The 22,209-nt window shown below is 44.8% G+C and overlaps 2 protein-coding genes across 3 annotated transcripts in view; one reads left to right on the top strand and one right to left on the bottom strand.

The window, feature by feature from the left end:
* LOC142582356 (uncharacterized) overlaps positions 1-22,209 on the top strand; it is a 261,253-nt gene that overhangs the window by 72,352 nt on the left and 166,692 nt on the right. The window lies entirely within an intron of this gene.
* The window catches only part of SPR (G protein-coupled sex peptide receptor), a 252,246-nt gene that overhangs the window by 184,559 nt on the left and 45,478 nt on the right, over positions 1-22,209 (bottom strand). For both annotated transcript variants that reach the window (XM_075691972.1, XM_075691969.1), the window contains exon 2: positions 8,930-9,011. The gene's annotated coding sequence lies outside the window, so the exon portion shown is untranslated. The remainder of the gene's footprint in view (positions 1-8,929; positions 9,012-22,209) is intronic.

Raw genomic sequence — 22,209 nt, 5'->3', positions numbered from 1 at the left:
TTTGTTAATGACGGGATCGCCAGGCACACATCGCGACGCTGTCGATGACGTACACTGCCCACTCGAGCTTCCTGCCCGGCAAGCTTTTCCGGCGCTTGGTATTTCAAGCTGCAGCCGTCATAACTGCGGGCTCTATCTGACAGACGAAGACGTGGCTGTGTGGGGTAGAGTGTAATTCCCTCTGCCTTGAAGCCCGTATTCTTCGTTTGCTATTTTTTATGTGTTGGACTAATTTCAATGGGAATACCATTATATGTCGTCTGGTCAGATGAACAACGGCGTTGCTTCAGCCCTTGGAGCTCGGCAGCTTTTACTTCGGGCTTTGCTTCAGAAATGGGGCTCCTTTCTGCCAGTATAATGAAAGTAATCGTTTAGCGGCGTTATCGACTCGACATTTACGTCACACCTCAACCAGGTCTCGGTTGAGTGAAGTTTATTACTTAACACCAATGTGGAAGATCATACCAGATGGAATCGCATATACTTGCCGCACTATAAAATATATGAACGGCGCTATAACACACATACGCACGCGCGCAAACCTGCACAGACACTGTGTGTGTGTGTGTGTGTGTGTGTGTGTGTGTGTGTGTGTGTGTGTGTGTGTGCGTGTGCGTGTGCGTGTGCGTGTGTGTGTGTGTGTGTGTGTGTGTGTGTGTGTGTGTGTGTGTGCGCGCGCGCTTCCGAAGCGCTGAACTAGTGGCTAAGACGTATTGTTGTTGACCCGAAAGTCACAGGTTTGACTCCTTGTCGCGACAGCCGTACTCTAATGCAGGCGGAGTGTAACAACGCTCACGCACTGTGACTTCGGTGGATGTTAAGGAACGCCAGGTGCCAAAAATTAAACCGCATCTCTCTACTATACGTGGCGCATCTTTTAGATTCTTCGTTGCTTTGGGGCGTTAAATCTGACCATGCTTTCAATCAGTTCATCACAGTAACATGCTGATCATATGCCGCTGTATGACCCCTCCCCCCTGAACAGATGAAAAATCACGAATGTGCATCGTCAGGTAACACACAGATGTCATAAAGCACCGATACGGCTTTAGAGAGAAAAACTATTTGTTAATGCATTCGCATAACTGTTAATGCAAGAACACGACAAGACGTCTTGAAACAGACATCAAATATAAAAACTTGTATGTATTTACAGTCTTTTCTTAAATTTATCTGTTTTACTTACGAAACTGAGTAAAACGGGGAGATTCGGCGAGGCAACGGCAGCGACGACAGTACCCTCATCCGCACTCTGCTTTTTGCGCAGTCTTTCTTCTGCCTTGCCGATCGAGCCATCCACTGCACTGCGCCGGCTGTGGAAACCTGCGGCCTGCAATCTATCAAATGCGCTTCACGGAAACCTGCTCATCACGTGGATAGCTACTGTCTGTCCGCAATGGACGATAGTCATGGCTTTTCGAACTGCGTATCAAGCGATCTATATCCCTGCATCATCGATGCCATTATTCTGGACCTTTCTGACACCGCTAAGCCTGGTCCCGTGACATATTCGAGCCAGGATATAAATTCGCTCCATGCCCTTCTGGATTCAGTGGGCGAGGCAACGGTAGCGTCGACAGTCTGCTCATCTGCACTCTGCTTTTTGCGCAGGTATGTTATCTTGAAGGAGCTTCCGCTGTTCGCTGAGACAATCGTTGTCTGCTGTTGTTCCCTCACCCACATGGTCATGGTTTTTAGCTTGCTTCTTTGCACTCTTATGCCATGTATTGCTTCAGTGCACTGCTTCTGTGACGTTCAGGCCCCCCTAATTCTTGTAAAGATAACTTCGAAAGTCTCACTTGTTCTAGACGTATATTTTAACCCAGACTTGATACATTCTGGATCCTCGGACGGCAAATATGGCGGGATGGCTTCTGTCGGCGTAAATCCTAACATAGCCAATATGCTTGCTCAGCTACTTGAAGGACAAAAGGGAATGGCAGAAGATATCAGCGACATTAAGAAGTTCCAACATACAGTTAACTCTCGCTTTGATGCACTTGAAAAACGAGTATCCGATCTTGAGTCCCTGTCTTCTGCTTCTAAAACCAGTACTTCTTGTGACAATACTACCGGTGTTGAAATACGTTCATTCAAAGACACCGTAAACAAAATTATATCTTGGAAATATCGATAACCACTCGCGCAGAAATAATCTTACTTTGCATGGAGTTTCTCGACTTGCAGAGGAAACTAACGAAGCTTTGCTTACTTAGGTTTCGCAATTATTTACAGGGCAACTAAATAATGAATGACCCTAAATCGAACGATGCCATATGATGTGTATGGCGCTCTTTGGCAATATCGGGTCCTTGCATCATAAAACCTCATAAATCATCATCATCATCGGATAGGCAGACGAAATGGCAATCGACCGCGTCCCATCACATTAAGCTTCTGGACTATCGCAACAAATTGGTTGTACCTAAAAATTCATTTAAACTGAAAGGCACTAATATTCATATAAGCGAAGATTTCTCGGCTCGAGTGGGTTTGATCAGAAAAAATATGTGGGAAGCTACCGCTTCTTACAGGACTAATGGTTACATAGTCCGTTTGCGCTATGATCATGCCTTCATTAACAATGTGCAATACACCTGGGATGACAGTGTCAAAGCCTTGATCAATACTGCTACTACTTGTTGAAAGAATCACCAAACTGTTCAACGAGATGGTTGACACTGACTGTGCCAAAATTCCTGTGATAACCTTTTGCTTTTGAATACTAGTGCTACCAGCTTAATAAATAAGTTTTATGATTTCGTATTCTTAACAACAACCTACTCGCCTCATATTGTCGGAGTCACCGAAACGTGGCTGCATGATGAAATCTGTGACTCAGAAATACCACCCAGTTCTACCGTAGTAGTAATGACCGTAAACATGAAAGAAGAGGCAGTGGTGTTGCACTGTTCGTGTGGTCTCACCTCAACTTTTTTGTGTTTGAAGGGCATGATGAGCTTGAAACAGTTTGGTCTAAGGTTAACTTTCATAGGAAAACTCTTTTAATTGGTATTGCTTGTAGCCCTCCAAGCCCACTACAGATCTTCATACGTTAAACAACTTCATGAACGAAAATAACGCTTCTTCTTCTAATGTTATATTAATGGGTGACTTCAATGCTCCTGGTATACACTGGCCAAGTCTATCTGTATCGGGTCATAATGTCCTATTGCGAAAAGAGTTGATCGGCCTTTCACTTTCATTTGGTATAAAGCAGATGGGTGATTGCAGCATCCGGGGGGCAGCCGTTTTCGACCTAATATTCTCAGTGCACATGCGTGTTTACCCGATGACGAGTATGAATACAGTTGTACATGGCTCATCAGATCACAAAGCTGTACAAGTGTCCCTTTTCTTTAGCGTCCCTGGATCTAGTTGTATTTATACTATTTTCACGAGTTCAGTCGTGCTGATCGACGCATCCAGAGCTCTATTCCTCTGAAAACTAAGAAACAAAATTCAAAGGTCTCTTGGATGACTATAGAATTACTACACGTATCCCGTCATATTTCCAGATTGAGACGTCTAAAGTGGGTGGGTGTCATCCATGCTATAACGCAGTTCTATATTAATCAGGATGAATATCGCTTTGAGTCAAAGAAAACCAGTGATTTTTACTACAATGTTACCTTAACTACATTATTGTGCAGTAATCCTTGAAAATACTGGAGTACAATTTTTCCTAACGTAAGTTCTAGCAATACTTTTGTCGCTAACAAAGCACCCTCTACTGATCTTAAGCTAATCACCACAGCATTTAACGCGCATTTCCAATTTGCTTACACGATAGACAATGCGATATTCCTCCTCACAGCAGTGATGTGTATCCCCCTATAGAATATGCCTTTGTCTCGGAGGAAGGTATTCTTAATCTGACCCTGAACCTTGATATGAAAAAAAGTTGCGGCACCCCCTCCCCCCCTAAGATGAGATTCCCAATACTTTTCTGCATCGTTATTCTCTTTGGTGTTTTCGCTACCCGACGCTTATATTCAAGAAATCACTATCAACTAGTATAATCCCTTCGTCATGGAAAACTGCAATAGTTATTCCGTTATATAAATCTGGTGACAAACAATATTTGTCAAATTACAGGCGATTTCTGTAACATCTTACTTGTGCAAAATGTTGGAGCACATACCACATGCCCATATTTCAGACTACCTGGTTAATAACAAAATTTAGGTAACTTTCACCACGCCTACGAAGCCACCCGATCTGCACAGGAAAGTGGTCAACGTGTCTTGATTGCGCTTTCAAGAACAGACGCCTGGGCTGCGATTGATGTCCCATGAATGTACTTTACCCCTGTGGGACTCAAACGTTTCCACCACATGTCGTTTGCGTTCGTTGCCTCCAGACATACGGATGCACCTACCACCTGAGTTAGCACGACGTGAAGACACCATGCTGTACCGTCTGTGGCTAGGCGTTGCATTTGAGAACTAATATGATTTCCTTATTGTAATGGCCATCAGCCCCACGTGCGAATACATGCTACTGCGATGAGACGCTCGCACATATTATCCGTGTCTCTGTGTGCTCAGAGACAAGTGATGTGCAGAGCACTGGACTAATTGAAGAATCGTCCTCTGTCAGAACTCAAAGCCTTAGGTCAGTACTCCCAAAGAACATCCGCGCTGAAGACCTTATTCGCGTTATTAAGGTTCCTGCGGTCTACGGGGCTTCAGGATAGAGTATAGGAACGCCGCCCCCTACCGCTCTGTAGCGTAAGCGATTTGTTCGTGCTCGTCTTTTTTCTTTCTGTCTCCCCCTTCCACTCGCTTTCTCTTTTTATCGCACTTTGCCCTTCCACCCGCGCAGGCTAGCCAATCGGAACTGCCTCTGGTTAACTTCCCTGCCTTTCTGTGCATCCTTTTCTCTCTCGCTAACATTCAGCACGGTTTTCGTCGTGGTTGCAACACTATTACTCAATTGATAGAATTCAGTCACGACATTGTTAGTGCACTTGATTTAGGTTGCCAAATTTATTCTATCTTTGTCGACCTCTTCAAACCTGTTGATACAGTTACTCATTCCAAACCTTTGTACAAGCTGGACACCATATTTAACAATCCTGCTTTTGTTAACTGGATCGGAATTTTTCTCACCGGCAGTTCACAAACCATTTATTTTAGTAACACTAACGCTTCTGCTGTTGAAGTAACATATGGGGTGTCTCCGCATTCCGTCCTGGGGCATTACCCTTCTTCATCATCATCAACATCAGCCTGGTTACGCGCACTGCAGGGCAAAGGCCTCTCCCATACTTCTCCAACTACCCCGGTCATCTACTAATTGTGGCCATGTTGTCCCTGCAAACTTCTTAATCTCATCCGCCCACCTAACTTTCTGCAGCCCTCTGCTACGCTTCCCTTCCCTTAGAATCCATTCCGTAACCCTTAATGACCATCGGTTATCTTCCCTCCTCATTACATGTCCTGCCCATGCCCCATTTCTTTTTCTTGATTTCAACTAAGATATCATTAACTCGTGTTTGTCCCCTCACCCAATCAGCTCTTTTCTTATCCCTTAACGTTACACCTATCATTCTTCTTTCCATAGCTCGTTGCGTCGTCCTCAATTTAAGTAGAACCCTTTTCGTAAGCCTTCAGGTTTCTGCCCCGTACGTGAGTACTGGTAAGACACAGGCATTATACACTTTTCTCTTGAGGGATAATGGCAACCTCCTGTTCATGATCTGAAAATGCCTGCAAAACACACCCCAGCCCATTCTCATTCTTCTGATTATTTCAGTCTCATGATCCGCATCCGCAGTCACAACCTGTCCTAAATAGATGTATTTCCTTACCACTTCCAGTGCCTCACTAACTATCGTAAACTGCTGTTCTCTTCCGAGACTGTTAAACATTACTTTAGTTTTCTGCAGATTAATTTTTAGACCCACCCTTCGGCTTTGCCTCTCCAGGTCAGTGAGCATGCATTGCAGTTGGTCCCCTGAGTTACTAAGCAAGGCAATATCATCAGCGAATCGCAAGTTACTAAGGTATTCTCCATTAACTGTTATACCGAATTCATCCCAACCCAGGTATCTGAATACCTCCTGGAAACATGCTGTGAATAGCATTGGAGATATCGTATCTCCCTGTCTGACGCCTTTCTTTATAGGGATTTTGTTGCTTTCTTTGTGAAGGACTACGGTGGCTGTGGAGCCGCTATAGATATCTTCCAGTATCTTTACATATGGCTCATCTACACCCTGATTCCGTAATGCCTCCATGACTGCTGAGGTTTCGACTGAATCAAACGCTTTCTCGTAATCAATGAAAGCTATATATAAGGGTTGGTTATATTCTGCACATTTCTCTATCACTTGATTGATTGTGTGAATATGGTCTATTGTTGAGTAGCCTTTACGGAATCCTGCCTGGTCTTTTGGTTGACGGAAGTCTAAGGTGTTCCTGATTCTATTTGCAATTAGCTTAGTAAATACTTTGTAGGCAACGGACAGTAAACTGATCGGTCTATAATTTTTCAAGTCTTTGGCGTTTGCTTTCTTATTGATTAGGATTATGTTAGCGTTTTTCCAAGATTCCGGTACGCTCGAAGTCATGAGACATTGCATATACAGGGTGGCCAGTTTCTCTACCCTTCTTGCTGTGTAGTAACGATTTGCCTTCTAACATACCTGTCACTGTACGTTTATACGCGCACGCCTGCGTGCTTTATCAGACTATACACTCCCCTAAAGATTGTGCTCTTCTTAACAATTCTTTTGATAATTTCTGTGAATGGTGTAAAGCCTGGCAAATTACTATAAGTTTTAAGAAAACCGTGTACATATAATTTTGTAGGCGTATGTTTCCATCGACGTTTCCTTATGCATTTAGTGGTTGTGCACTGGAAATAGTGTTCGAATATAAATACTTGGGTCTTTATTTTAACAATAATGTGTCCCGAGCTCATCACATAAATTACATTTGCAACAAGCACTTAAAAATCTGGGCTACTTGCGGCCTACTTTGCGCACAGCTCCTTTGAGTGTTAATGCAGTTACTTACAAATCAGTTATCCGGCCACTTTTGGTGTATGTCTGTATGGTATGGAATCCACATAAGAAATCAGACACGGCGAAGTTTGAAACGGTTCATAAAAATTCTATCAGGGTCATTTACCGTCGTTATGATAGCAACATTTCTCCGTGTTCTAAACTTTCATAGTTTAATTTATCTACCCTCAGCATCAGACGCAACATAGAATCCCAAACGCTATTGCACTCTAATTACCTCATCAAACACTTCCCTTGGTACATAAACATTGCGGAACCCTGCTCATCTAGAAGATATCACCATCTTAATATTGTACCCTATCGGTCACGAACTCAGGCGTTTAAATATAGTTTTTATTCCCATTAACCATTGAATATCGGAAATCCCTGTCCCGGTGTCGTTCGTTCTGTTCTGTTGGACGATTTCCTGCTTAAATTTGAATGTTCTTGATCTATTTTTTGTTGTTCCCATTTATGCGTCCGCTCTCGTGCTGCAGTATGTAAAAATAAATAAATAAATAAATAAATAAATAAATAAATAAATAAATAAATAAATAAATAAATATGCTAAGGGACGCGGATGGCTTTCTTCCCCTTGTGATGTCTGCAAAGCTGTTCGCTGAATAGCTGAAGGTACCCGCAGCTATTTTCTCGCATTTATTTTTTTATTATGTGGTAACGGAACCATGTTAAGGGATCGTTTCTTTTTTTAATTCCCCGTTGTGGAGGTAGATTTGGTCGCTCAAACAACGTATTGTTTCTGCATATAGATTACGTTTACATGAACCCAATAACAGCGGGTGGAGTCCAAGTCGGTCTCAGACAGGCCGACTCAGTTGTGTTTACCTGAATTCTTTCCTGACGGCTCGAGATTGTCGCTTCAGCCTGCGTCGAGGCGGGAGATAACGCAGCCTGTCGGGTAATTGCTGCTGGCTGTGAACCCTATTTGTCCATGTTTACATGCCCGATTCAAAAGGGTCGAGCTGGGTTAACCTCTCGGGCACTCGAGCTGGCACAGCTCTATTGAACCTTCACTAATCTCAACCGGCTAGCGCTTACGTGAGCTCGACAGGCAAACCTCAGCCCGACAAGCCGAGTCGACCAGCTTTTCTCGGGTTCATGTAAACGCCCTGATTATTCCTTGGGAAGCAATGCACATGGAGGCAGCAGGCAGTCGATATTGTTTGCGCGTCTTTGTTCTTCACTTTCGTCGACTGATCATACATCTGTTCCCCGGTACATTATGCGCAGAATAAAAGATTGATAAGATTTAGCGATTCTTTTCACAAAATTAAAGCAAGTTTCAGCATAATAAAAACTAATGACGGCATGGAAACGTCAGCGGCAGCTGCGGTTAACTGACGACGCGGCACGAATGAGAACACGAAATTTACATGACGCTTCTTGGAGTAGCCAGTCCACTCACTTGCACCTTCGTCGGCAAAGCGGCACATGGAACTCTTTTTTGAGTAAATGTAACCATATAAAGCAAACCTAAAATGAGAACAGAGAAGGCATAGGAACAATTAACTGTTATTTTTAATTCTAATGTAGAAAAAAAATAGGAGAAGGAAAGTGAAAGTGGACGAAAAGTCAACTTTGTCGAAGGTAGCTTGCGCCTATTCACATGCAGGGGGTTGAACAACCGCCTGGTGACAGACACCGCAAAGCTGTATGTTGTGCTTACAGTCGTCGCAGGGACATCGGGCTTAACTATCGCAAAGGAGACCCTAAACAGCCTTTCGCAATCGCAAATTCGATACCAGTTTTGGGGACTCTACCAGATCAACTAAGACGTAGTGTAAATGGTTTTTATTTGTTTAATGGCTATTCTTTAGTGAGGGGTGCTTCACAGCTTTCTACATCGCTTTCCAATACAACCCGTAAGGAACAAAAATATATATATATATATCTTACCAGCGCTCACGGCACCACACGAGGATAGGGTACAGCGCCAAACAGACGTGTTGACCAGTCGGAAGAAACCTTTAGGTTGTTACTGCAAAGAAAGAAAGCAAAGAGTGGCAGCTGCAGTGCCACCGTACGGAGAGCAGAAAGCATTGTTTTTGTTGTAGTGACTAGCATAATGTGTAAAGTCGTTGAAATATTAACCCTCGATAACAGGGCGAAATGCCACGGATTGCAACAGGACGTCTGAGACAGGACTCGAATTTATGCATAAAGAAAGCGCTTCGACAGGGAATGTCTGGGAAGGCAAGTCTTGAACGTCTACGCGTCTAAGTAGCACTGCTCAGGTAACACTTTATGGGACAACTCACATGCAATCACACCAAGACCTGAAATACCACTGACGCTTTGCGCATTTGCAAATGTTTTTTTTTTTCATTCATTTGATGCCATTCATGCATTAAGTGTAACACGCTCGTTATTTAGCTTTTTGTTCTGGGGACCGGTTCTCACCAAATTATTATGGTGGCTGTTTTTGACCAGATAAATGTTATCAAGCATCGTTCATAATAATAATAATATTTGGGGTTTTACGTGCCAAAACCACTTTTCTGATTATGAGGCACGCCGTAGTGGAGGACTCCAGAAATTTCGACCACCTGGGGTTCTTTAACGTGCGCCTAAATCTAAGTACACAGCTGTTTTCGCATTTCGCCCCCATCGAAATGCGGCCGCCGTGGCCGGGATTCAATCCCGCGATCTCGTGCTCAGCAGCCTAACACCACAGCCACTGAGCAACCACGGCGGGTAGCATCGTTCATGCCTACTCTCTGCGAAAATGTTTTTTTTTTGATCTCATATATAATATATCGAAAATGTCTTGTCTTATCAGATTGCGCGCGTGACGTCAGTAAACAATGTTGTCAATAAAGGGGAAAACGAAAATGGTCACATTGAGGCTGCTTGCACTCGTGTTTCGGTGGTTCAGGAGTGGTCTTGTGCCCGCCCTAAATTAAACTAAATTGTGAGGTTTTACGTGCCAAAACGACGTTCTGATTATGAGGCACACCGTAGTGGGGGACTCCGGTAATGTGGACCATCGGGGGTTCTTTACCCTGCACCTAAATCTAAGTACACGGGTGTTTTCGCATTGCGCTCCGACTGAAATCGCTTGTTGCCTAGACAAAAGCTAATTGGTGTTGCGAAAGAATTGAAGACTCGGCGATCAAGGATGCGTCCAGGTGGGAGGCTGCACTTAGCAGCCCGGACCTGGATGAACAATTCTGCCGGGCTGTCCAGCAGGCTCACCACGTGGCCGTGAGGCTTGGCCTTCCGGTCCCGACGTGGGAGCGGCCCGCTTAGTGGTTAATTATCACTACTTGCAGGACCAAATAAAGTTTTTCATCCATCTATCCATCCGATCGAAATGCGGCCCCCGTGGCCGCTATTCGATCCCGTGACCTCGTGCTTAGGAGCCCAACACCATAGCGACTAAGCAACCGCGGGGGGTGTTTTTTGCACACTCTGACGACTGGAGAAAGAAGTGTGAAGGGGGGGGGGGGCGGTGATATTCACCACTTGTTACAAAGATGGCCAGCTATTTGCTTTGCGAGAGACTGTCTTCTGCGCTCGTGCTTCTAAATCAGACTACGGGCATGTTGGCCTCGTCAAGTATGATATTGAAGCGGAGCTTTAAAGAATTCTGGAGTTTTAGGCGCCATAATCACGATGTACGTGATATGAGACACAGCGTAGTAGGGGACTCCAGATTAATGCTTACCCCCTAGAGTTCTTGAGCATGCACCCGATGCAAGGTAAGTTTGCGTGCTTGCCTATGGCCACAGAGCTACTACGGTGGCTGTAGTGAAGCTTTGTTTGCCTACTTGCATATTTGCGTGCTCTCCTAGACAGTTCCGAGCCTAAGTTAGATATATCAGGCATGTACTGGACAGATGTGCCCTCGAGGAGTTGGTGCAGCGCTCGATATCAAAGAACCAGAAAAATGGCATGCTGTAAGGCGGTTGTACATCTTCTGATAGCTTTATAGGTTCCGTTCCCAACAAATAAGAAACTGACGACGACAACGAAGTGATAAAATCACAATCAAAGCGCATATTGCGGCAGCTGGTAGAAAAATTATAGGTGCTGTAAATTCACGAAAAAAAAAGTGGAATGGTCACTAGTAGCGAACTTCAATATGTTTCGGACGACACCAGGAGGAAATAGTGCTTTAATATTGATAACAGCAACGTTTAACTATAGCCTTAAGAAAATTCAGATGCGCGGTAGTTTGTGCGACATTCAATTATTTTAGCTAGGACAAATTTTGCTTAGTAGTAGTGGTGGCTAACACGAATAATCACCGACGTAGAAGCGATGTAGCTGGCACTTCTTCCGGAGTCGGAAGCCGAAATGTAATAATATTTTACTGTGTAGCGCCCATTTATCGGCTCTAGGTTTAAAAATCTTATTTGAGAGTCGCTCTGGTTGACAATGCAATAAGTGCGCCGCTTTTTGTGTACAGACACGCAAATATGAAGTAACCATGAAGCTAGAAAGTCCGACTAAAATCGTACAATTTTATTAAGGTGTAAGAAACCATTGCTTTATTAAAAAATTAAGAAAAACAAAAGACAGAGATTTAGGGAGCAAATAAACGACTACAGACCTCTTTTGACCAAGAAAGGGCGAAGAAGTAATGTAGATATCCTAAAGGAAATCGGAAGTGATCTATCCTTAAGTGTCGGTGAAAGTGCTTTTGTAAACTAAATAGCAAAGCCGCATTACCAGATGAAAAGGTAACGCACGAAACGACCTCAAGGAGGCACTATGAATGCCACATGACTGTCAGGCGGAAGTGCAACGGAATCAACGCTGCCTTATTTGTGTAGCGACGTCGTAGTGAAATTTGACGTGTTCAGCTCTCCTTATACCTTGTCAAGAGTAGGAGCGATGGCTGGCACGTCATACGTTCTGCACAGTAAACATGCACTCACACTGAAAAAACGGAGAGCAGAAATCTTCAAGACATTTAGTAATGTATTCATAACCAGGTCTACGTAAATCTTGCATCAATGTATCACACGCAAAAAAAAAAAAAAAATGGGAGGGTGGAGGTGGGTAAATGAAGATCAGCTTTTCTTAGAACTGAGAATATGTTCACTGTCTTGTCAGCTTTTTCTACCATATGTCGTCATGCATAATGCCTAATAGTTGCAATTAAAACATAAAATTTTAAACTGACGCAGAGAAAGCGACGCGTGTATGCGTGAGAGAGAGGGAAAAAAAAGAAGAAAAAAAACAGCGACAGATCCAGACTAAGGTTATGCTTGTGCAAGACGGCAGAGCTCTCTATTACTGACTCTAGTATTTATTTTTTTTTTCTATACCAATGTGCGAGACAGTACGCGCCTAGGAAACCAAAAAAAAAAAAACTGGAGAAACAGCCATGCCTCAATGTCACCAGCAGTCTCAAAATGGAGTGCCTTCGGTTGAAGAGGTCGACATCTAGGGCAGCCGGGCACGACAGGGGCAGGCAAGCGCAGAGTGATCTCTCTCTCTCGTTCTCTCTGCTTAGAACAGTGCAGTGAAGCGAAGCCTAGACGCGGCACAAGTCATTCAGGAGCCGCGTTTGTGGAATGTACACGTTATCTTCATTTCCTTGTCCTGCTCGCGTGTTCACTGCCGTGGCTAGCGTGTCGTTGTGCCGTGATCACGTGAATAACCAGTGTAGCATGCGAATGTCTTTGTGAAAACGCCTGACACTGGCTGTAGCTTCCTAAATGGCGGACAGATTTCACTATATCAACTGTGGTACTGCATCGTCTACGCAATATGTGAGGCCCGCAGCACACGTTCGAATAAAGGCAAGCCATGCACGGGTATGGCGCTACTTCTTCCAGCGTTGTGCACGCAGCTTACTGTACCTTCTTCCTCGCTAACGAAGTTAAACGTGTTGAAAGTAAGGCTGACGCGTTAGCCTACCACGAGTGGACACGTAACTGCAAAGTATTTCTAGGCTGAGTATTGCTACTTCAAGACGTAATTATGATAAATGGCAGAACGCGGGAAGCTGTCGTCGGGTATAAAATGCAAAAAGAACGAGAACACTCATGTTTACCGCGAAGCTGTCTATGGCTACGATCTGGAAAAAAAGAAAGCGTCCGACGTGTTGACATAAACAGACCATCATGTGGGCCAATTCTCGTGATTGTGCAGCAAGGGTCCACGGTCAATCGCACATAACCTTGTGGGATAGGGCACCTGTAACGCGCGCTTCAATTACCTTGTCACATGTGGGACCCAAAGAAGCCCCAGGGTAAGAACAGTTGCTTTTGAAAAAAAATTGTTTCGTACAACTTTTTCGAAAAGGACTGTGAAAAAGATTCTCGGCGCCAACCGCGCGAACGCGCTAGTGCCACTGCTCGCGCGTTCGTCTTCCGCAGCTGGCTCCGTTGCCGCTCATCAATGCTGCGAAGAATTCCACTCCTCTTCTGCTGCCGTAATGGGGAGGCCGCGTTTACGGGGGTACGTATGAGCCATTCATTGTCCTACGTGACAGACACACTTATTAACAGAGGTGATACGCGAATGTGTGTGCGTGCGTACATCGCCATGATGATTGCAGATTAGGACAATAAATATGTTCGTACCTTTGTTCAATATTCTGGGTCACCTGTGTGTCGTGCGCTAAACAGATTCACTAGTCATCCACATTCACAAAGTGGAATGGCACTAAATTTTTCATAGTCTGTGCCAGAAAGCTATGTGCTGCTAATCATTTGCGTTAACTTAACTTGGAGGAGGCGAAGAATAATTGAATACAAGTCATCTTCGTATATCAGATTCTGGATCCTCGAACACGCCTGGATTCCTAATATAGGAAATGCAAGCTCAACCTAGGCCCGAAAGCCATTTTGTGATTATCTTAATAAAGACGTTTTTACTGCCACCGCCAAGTAAGGCAAATTAAATTATTTTCACCGTGAAGAACGCTTGCGCTGTTTCCTCTTTATTTAATCGTATCGATTCATCGAAAGCTTGCAAAGGAGAAGACTGCGTTTCATTAGGCTGAGGTAAACCGCCGAACGCAGAAGTGTGTGTAACATCGGTTTCTTGCCAATACTTGGACCATGGCGTCGCCTTAGCTTAAGCAGGTTCACGTAGTTGATTATGTAAATATGTTTACAACACCTTCTTGAAATCGTTATCATGCATGGCTTCTACAGAGAAAGAGACAAAGGAAGCAAGTATAAAAAAGGCATGGAGAGCAACCAGGCGAGCATCCTGTTTGCTGCCCTGTACTGAGGGTAAGGAAAAGAGGGGAAAGGAATAGTAAAAGAGGGAGAGAATGAGCACTGCGCGCTCGATCTGAGTGCACATGAGGACTATAAATTGTCACTCGTGGCTAATATGCGCGTGTAACGCACACGTACGCGTACTTACGCAGACACGCACACGCACACACAAACACGCGCACTCACGCACACACACGAGAAACTGAGAAACACTCAGAAATAGCCCATTGGCATGAGACGCGCCTATATACGACACTCTAGAGTGGCCGCTTCCGTTCACTTTCACGCTTCCACAGCGCTGCCTGGTTTTGTTAGGCAAACAGCAGCCTCCTCACGAGCCCCACGAGACCTCCGTTCGTGGCCACCTTCGAAGCAAAGAAAGAGCAGCGCAGTGAAGGGCAGCGCCTTACACTTTCCAGGAGCACTCTGTCGACGCAGAGAAGCCTTGAGAAGCTTTGAGCAAGTTTGGTGCGGCCTGCTGGCGAGGAGTCCCTGAGTGGAGAGAGTTGTCGGGGGGGAGGGGGGGCAAAGGGTTGCAGGTGTTGTGGTCGATATGGGCGCCGAGCTGCGCGTGGCTTTTGGGGACCCTCGCTGACAGATTATCAAGAGGTCCCACAGAATTTGACACACCAGTGTCAACGCCGCACTCCTACAGAAAAAAAAAATAGTAGGTAGGTTTCGATTGAGGAAGCACGAGCGCCGCTCTTTTCCTTCCCGCGTAAACGTGCAGTCGCGTTTCAACCACAGCGTGATCTGTCGTTGCTGCTGATGCTCTTAGCTTAGCACAACGGCCTAATATACGATGAGGGATGACATCGCCATACTTCTTAAGAAGGACATCATTAAAAGTAAATTTTAACCATGCTACTTCTTTCCCAAATGACCCATTCGATTAACCAATGGCTCTCAGTCCCCAGCATCTTCGGAGCACCTGACCAAGGCAGCGGTCAGACCTGGAACGCAGCAGAGAGTGCTGAGAATCTCTAGACCAGACAAGGCGCCAATGCAAACTGACCCTTGCAACGTTTAACACCCGATAAGTACCTTTCGAGTGAAGCTAGCCTAGCAGGAATCTTCGAGGAATTATCAGGCATGGTTTGGTATACCATTGGCTTTAGTGAGGTTAGAAGAACTGGTGAGGCTAATACAGTTATGACAAATGGCCACATCCTCTGCTATAAATCACTACGAGATAAGAAGAAATTTGGACTAGGATCCCTAATCCATAAGGACATAGCGGACAGCACTGAAGAATTCTACAGAATTAATGAAAGGGTAGCAGTAGTTGTATTAAAGCTGAATAGGAGGTATAGAATAAAGGTCGTACAAACCTACGCTCCAACCTCCTGTCACGATGATGAAGAAATAGAACAGTTTTATGGAGATGTTGAATTAGCGATGCCCACAGTGCAAACTCGGTATACTGTAGCCATGGGCGATTTCAACGCAAAAGTGGGGTAAATGCTGGCTGTTGAACAAGCAATTGGCAACTACGGCATGGATTCCAGGAACATTCGAGAGGAGATATTGGTAGAATTAGCGGAAGGGTATGAGCTCTGAATAATGAACACCCTCTTCAGGAAGCGTTGGAACTAAAAGTCCAGCTGGAAAAGCCCTAATGGTGAAACAAGAAAGGAAATTGATTTCATACTTTCTGCCAATCTCAGCATAGTACATAATGTAGAAATGTTAGGTAGGGTAAAGGAGGGGGGTGCCGTGATCATAGGTTAGTGAGGGCTAGGATTCAGCTCAATTTGAAGAGAGAGAGAGAGAGTGAAATTGTTCAAAAAGGAACAGGCCACTCTAGACGCAGTAAGGCTAAAAGCAGACCAATTCAGCTTGTTACTTCCAAACAAATATGCAGCCTTAGGAGAGAGAGATGAAGATGACATAGAGGCAATGAATGAGACCGTAACTAGGCTGGCTTCAGAAGCAGCAATTAAAGGGGGAGGCACCAAAGCAACGAATAGGTAAGCTCTCCCAAGTAACAAAGGACCTAATAAAGAAACGGAAGTGTCCAACTCAAGGGATCAGATAGAATTCGCGGAACTGTCAAAACTGATGAACAACGAGAAACTAAGGGATATTCAAAATTATAACGTTAGAAAGGCTGAGGAAGCAGTAAAAGATGGACGCAGCCTGGAATCAGTGAGAAGGAAACTTGATATTGAACAAACCAAGAGGTATGCACTGAAAGATAAGCACAGAAATATCATCAGAAATTTCGAAGATATAGTAAAAGCAGTGGAAGAATACTGACCTGTAGAGTGTCCAAGTTTTCGGTGATAAGGTTGTGTCGCCGCCTACGGGATTATCCGACTGACTTATGTCGGATGTTCAGTTGCCATAGTCGGAAGTTCAAATCCTTCTATGATATTTTTCTTATCTGACGATGGGGAGCTTGCATTTCACCTCATCCAGTTCACTACATCTGCAGGCGTGCAGTGACACCTGACACCGCAAAAGATGCCGAGAGCGAGTCGGGCTATACTAATCAAGGTCCAAGGAAATTTGGAAGGCCCACTAAGCTTCAACAAAGACACTCCCTCACCAGAAAAGGAATTGGCCTTCCTGGTGCAGTGCAAGAAATGAAATTGATTTCATACTTTCTGCCGATGCCAGCATAGTGAAAAATGTAGAAGTGACATGTAGGGTAAAGTGCAGTGATCATAGGTTAGTGAGGGCTAGGATTCACTTCAGTTTGAAGAGAGAAAGAGTAAAAGTGGTCAAGAAGAAACAGGTAAACCTAGAGGGAGTAAGGGTAAAAGCATACAAATTGAGGCGGGTAATCGCAGACAAATATGCAGCCTCAGAACAGAGAGATGAAGAGGACATAGAAATAATGAATGAAACCGTATCCAGGCAGGCTTTAGAGGCAGCAATTGAAGTGGGAGTCAAGGCACCAAGGCAACCAATAGGCAAGCTCTACGAAGTAACAAAGGACTTAATAAAGAAACCACAAAGAATGAAAGTGTCCAATTCAACCAATTCAAGAGATCAGATAGAATTTGTCGAACTACCAAACTGATCAGCAAGGCGAAAATAAGGGTTATTCGAAATGGTAACATGAGAAAGACTGAAGTAGCCGTAAAAAATAGACGGAAACTTCTAATAGGACAAACCAAGATGTTGGTACTTAAATATAAGCAAGGTAATATCATCAGCAATCTCGATGCTATAGTAACAGACGTGGAAGAATTCTATGCTGACCTGTACAGTACCCAGAGGAGTCAGGATACCTCCATTTGAAGCAGTAATGAACAGGTTACAGAAACTCCTCATATAACTAGCGATGAGGCTAGAAGGGCCTTGCAAGACATGGAACGGGGAAGAGCGGCAGGACAAGATGAAATAACAGTTGATTTAATTAAAGATGGAGGAGACATTATGCTTGGAGAACTGGCGGCTCTCTCTCTATACGAAGTGTCTATTCACTGCAAGGGTCCCAGAAAACTGGAAGAACGGAAACATTATACTAATGCACAGAAAGGGAGGCGCGAAAGAATTGAAAAATTATAGACCCATTAGCTTACTCCCAGTATTATATAAAATATTTACCAGGATAATTTGCAATAGAATAAGGGCAACACTGGACTTTAGCCAACCAATTGAACAGGTTGGCTTCAGGAAGAGATAATGTACAATGGGCCACATCCATGCCATTAATCAGGTAATTTAGAAATCCGCAGAGTACAATCGACTCCTCTATATGGCTTTCACAAATTACGAAATGCATTTGATTCGGTAGAGATACCAGCAGTCATAGAGGCATTAGGTAATCAAGGAGTGCATACCGCTTACGTAACTATCCTGGAAAATCTCTACACAGACTCTACAGCTACCTTAATTCTGCACAAGTAGGGGCCGTATAACGTAAAAATATTCCAATATGCTTTTATTCCAATCTCCTGACGTCAAATTTGCGAAACCGCCGACGCAAGCATCGGGTGGTCACCCGCAGGGTTGTCTGAACAAACCGATCACATGCTCCCCTCGTTCATAGGAGGTCACTTTTGTTTAGAACTTTAGAACTTTTCTTCAGTTTGGAAGTTTAAGAATGACGCTAAAACGGATCCTCAGCAAAGAAGAGTTGGCAGAACGAGGTCGGAAACGTGCCGAAAGTTCTCGATAACGATACACGGCCACGCAAAAAGTTTTATTACACGCAAATAAACCCATGCTCTCCGGCAGGGGCGAGTAGCCTGTGCCGGAGTGATCGGCGGCAGCCATCTTTTATTCCTTTCGGAACGGGGCAGCCTGCGCCTATTCAGTATAAAATTCAGTTTTGTTCGGCATATTAATGCATCTTTAACGCGTAAGCTTCACTTTGACGCGGTAAGTTTTTGCGGTTTTGTGACGTCGTGTGAGAGGCAGGTGAAGTGGGCTCAGCCCGAAAAGTTTTGTCCAATTGCCGAGGACTAATGGCAAAAAGGTGTCGAATCAGAAATAACTATTTTGTTTTGTTAGGTCAAATTATGCATAATCAGTGTGTACACATCATATCAGATGGGGAGCTATCGCGGTTTTCGTGACGTCGCGTGACAGACAGGTGAAGTGGGGGTGGTCCAAAAAAGTTTTTGACCAATCGCGGTGGGCTGATTGCAGAATTGGAATAGAAAAGTTTGGAATAGTTTTACTTTATAGCGCCCTAGGAAGATACCTATAAAGAAAAGGGTCAGACAAGGAGACACAATCTCTCCAATGCAATTCACTGCATGCTTGGAAGAAGTATTCAAGCTATTAAACTGGAAAGGCTTAGGAGTAAGGATGGACGGCGAATATTGCTACGGGGATGTTAGGAATATATACAGACTGTATTTACAATATATATACAGGATGAGTAAGCGTAGACAAGATGGCTTACCACCAACAACACGCAGCAGCCAGCGTCTCGCGATCTTCTTCTTTCTCTGTCTTCTTTCATCCTTTCGTAACAGGACCTCCGGGTGGTAAAGCGCCGTCTCGGCGCATGGTAGACGAAGGATCGCGAGCGAAGTATGGCTTCAGCCGCGAAACGTGCACGATGTCAACAGCTGTCGGACCTGAGGATGCATCAAACTGTAGCGGTGCAATCTCGTAATTTACGTCGTTAACTTGACGTAGGACTTCATAAGGCCCTGTGTGGCAAGAGAGAAGCTTCTGGGAGAAGACAACCCCGACGACATGGTGACCAAAAGAGCACCCAAGCACCTGGCGCGAACTTAACATCGCGATGGCACCGGTCATGACGCTGTTTTTGTATATGCTGCGAGGCTAATAAACGAGATCGGGCGACTTGACGTGCCATGTGAGCGCGATCGATGACTACACAAGCGTACCCAGTTGGAACATGTGGCACAGAAGGGAGGATGGTGTCATACGGCAATGTGGGGTCTCAACCATACAAAAGATAAAAGGCTTAATATCCTGCGGTGTCATGTCGGGACGAGTTATATGCGAACGTCACGTAGGCCGTTGTGGCGTCCCAATCACGGTGATCGTTGGAGGCATACATCGACAGCATCTCTGTGATTGTTCGGTTGAGATGTTCCGTAATACCGTTCGTTTGTGGGTGGTAGGCGGTGGACAGCTTGTGTTCAGTGGGACAAGAGCGGAGGATGCCGTCGACAACTTGAGACAAGAACGAGCGGCCGCGGTCTGACTAACACTCGAGGCGCTGCATGGTAGAGAATAACGTCTTGAAGGGGAAAATCGGCGACGTCGGTTGCACAACTAGTCGACAACGCCTTTGTTATCGCGTAGCGTGTCGCGTAATCAGTAGCTACGGCGATCCACTTATTCCCTCCAGTCACCCGCCGTGGTTGCTCAGTGGCTATGGTGTTGGGCTACTGAGCACGAGGTCGCGGGATCGAATCCCGGCCACGGTGGCCGCATTTAATCATCATCATCAGCCTGGTTACGCCCACTGCAGGGCAAAGGCCTCTCCCATACTTCTCCAACTGCCCCGGTCATGTACTAATTGTGGCCATGTTGTTCCTGCAAACTTCTTAATCTCATCCGCCCACCTAACTTTCTGCCGCCCTCTGCTACGCTTCCCTTCCCTTGGAATACAGTCCGTAACCCTTAATGACCATCGGTTATCTTCCCTCTTCATTATATGCCATGCCCATTTCTTTTTCTCGATTTCAACTAAGATATCATTAACTCGCGTTTCTTCCCTCACCCAATCTGCTCTTTTCTTTTCCCTTAACGTTACACCTATCATTCTTCTTTCCATAGCTCGTTGCGTCGTTCTCAATTTCAGTAGGACCCTTTTCGTAAGCCTCCAGGTTTCTGCCCCGTACGTGAGTACTGGCAAGACACAGCTGTTGCATACTTTTCTCTTGAGGGATAATGGCAACTTGCTGTTCATAATCTGAGAATGCCTGCAAACGCAGCTCAGCCCATTCTTATTCTTCTGATTATTTCAGTCTCATAATGATCCGCATCCGTGGTCACTACCTGTCCTAAGCGGATGTATTCTCTTACCACTTCCAGTGCCTCGCCACCTATCGTAAACTGCTGTTCTCTTTCGAGACTGTTAAACATCACTTTAGTTTTCTGCAGATTAATTTTTAGACCCACCCTTCGGCTTTGCCTCTCCAGGTCGGTGAGCATGCGTAGCAGTTGGTCCCCTAAGTTACTAAGCAAGGCAATATCATCAGCGAATCGCAAGTTACTAAGGTATTCCCCATTAACTCTTATCCCCAATTCTTCCCAATCCAGGTCTCTGAATATTTCCTGTAAACACGCTGTGAATAGCATTGGAGAGATCGTATCTCCCTGCCTGACGCCTCGCTTTATTGGGATTTTGTTGCTATCTTTATGGAGGACTACGGTGGCTGTGGAGCCGCTATAGACATCTTTCAGTATTTTTACATACGGCTCGTCTACACCCTGATTCCGCAATGCGTCCATGACTGCTGAGGTATCGACTGAATCAAACGCTTTCTCGGAAACAATGAAAGCTATATATAAGGGTTGGTTATATTTCGCACATTTCTATATAGCCTGATCGATAGTGCGAATATGGTTTATTGTTGAGTAGCCTTCACGGAATCCTGCCTGGTCCTTTGGTTGACGGAAGTTTAAGGTGTTCCTGATTCTATTTGCGATTACCTTAATAAATGGTTTGCAGGCAACTGACAGTAAGCTGATCGGTCTATAATTTTTCAAGTCTTTAGCATCCCCTTTCTCATGGATTAGGATTATGTTAGCGTTTTTACAAGATTCCGGTACGGTCGGAGTCATGAGGCATTCCGTATACAGGGTGGCCAGTTTTTCTAGAACAATCTGCCCACCATTCTTCAACAAATCTGCTGTTACCTGATCCTTCCCAGCTGCCTTACCCGTTTGCATAGCTCCCAAGGCTTTCTTTACTTCTTCCGGCGTTACTTGTGGGATTTCAAATTCCTCTACCTCATTCTCTCTTCCGTTGTCGTCGTGGGCGCCACTGGTACTGTATAAATCTATAGATCTCCTCAGCCACTTGAACGATCTCATTAATATTAGTAATGATATTGCCGGCTTTGTCTCTTAACGCATACATCTGATTCTTGCCTATTCCTAGTTTCTTTTTCACTGCTTTTAGGCTTCTTCCGTTCCTGAGAGCATGTTCAATTCTATCCATATTATACTTCCTTATGTCAGCTGTCTTACGCTTGTTAATTAATTTCGAAAGTTCTGTCAGTTCTATAGTAGCTGTAGGGTTAGAGGCTGTCATACATTGGCGTTTCTTGATCAGTTCTTTCGTCTCCTGCGATAGCTTACTGGTATCCTGTCTAACGGAGTTGCCACCGACTTCTATTGAAGACTCCTTAAAGGGAAGCTGAAGAGTCTGTCGAATTCAACAAGACGCTCATATACGGATGCGGGAACCTTATAATCCATGAAGGTAAAATTTTGGGGGGGATTTTTCACTTAGGAGTGACGCAATCGTCGGTTAAAATTGCGCTGTAGCTCCGCGTCCCGTCGAGCGCCGCGCGCTGCTGCTGACGCTGATGATGCGAGTGG

Source organism: Dermacentor variabilis, chromosome 5 (genome assembly GCF_050947875.1).
Source record: "Dermacentor variabilis isolate Ectoservices chromosome 5, ASM5094787v1, whole genome shotgun sequence".
Taxonomy (NCBI): domain Eukaryota; kingdom Metazoa; phylum Arthropoda; class Arachnida; order Ixodida; family Ixodidae; genus Dermacentor; species Dermacentor variabilis.
Note: the sequence above shows the minus strand (reverse complement) of the source record. Positions and strands in the feature narration are given on the sequence as shown.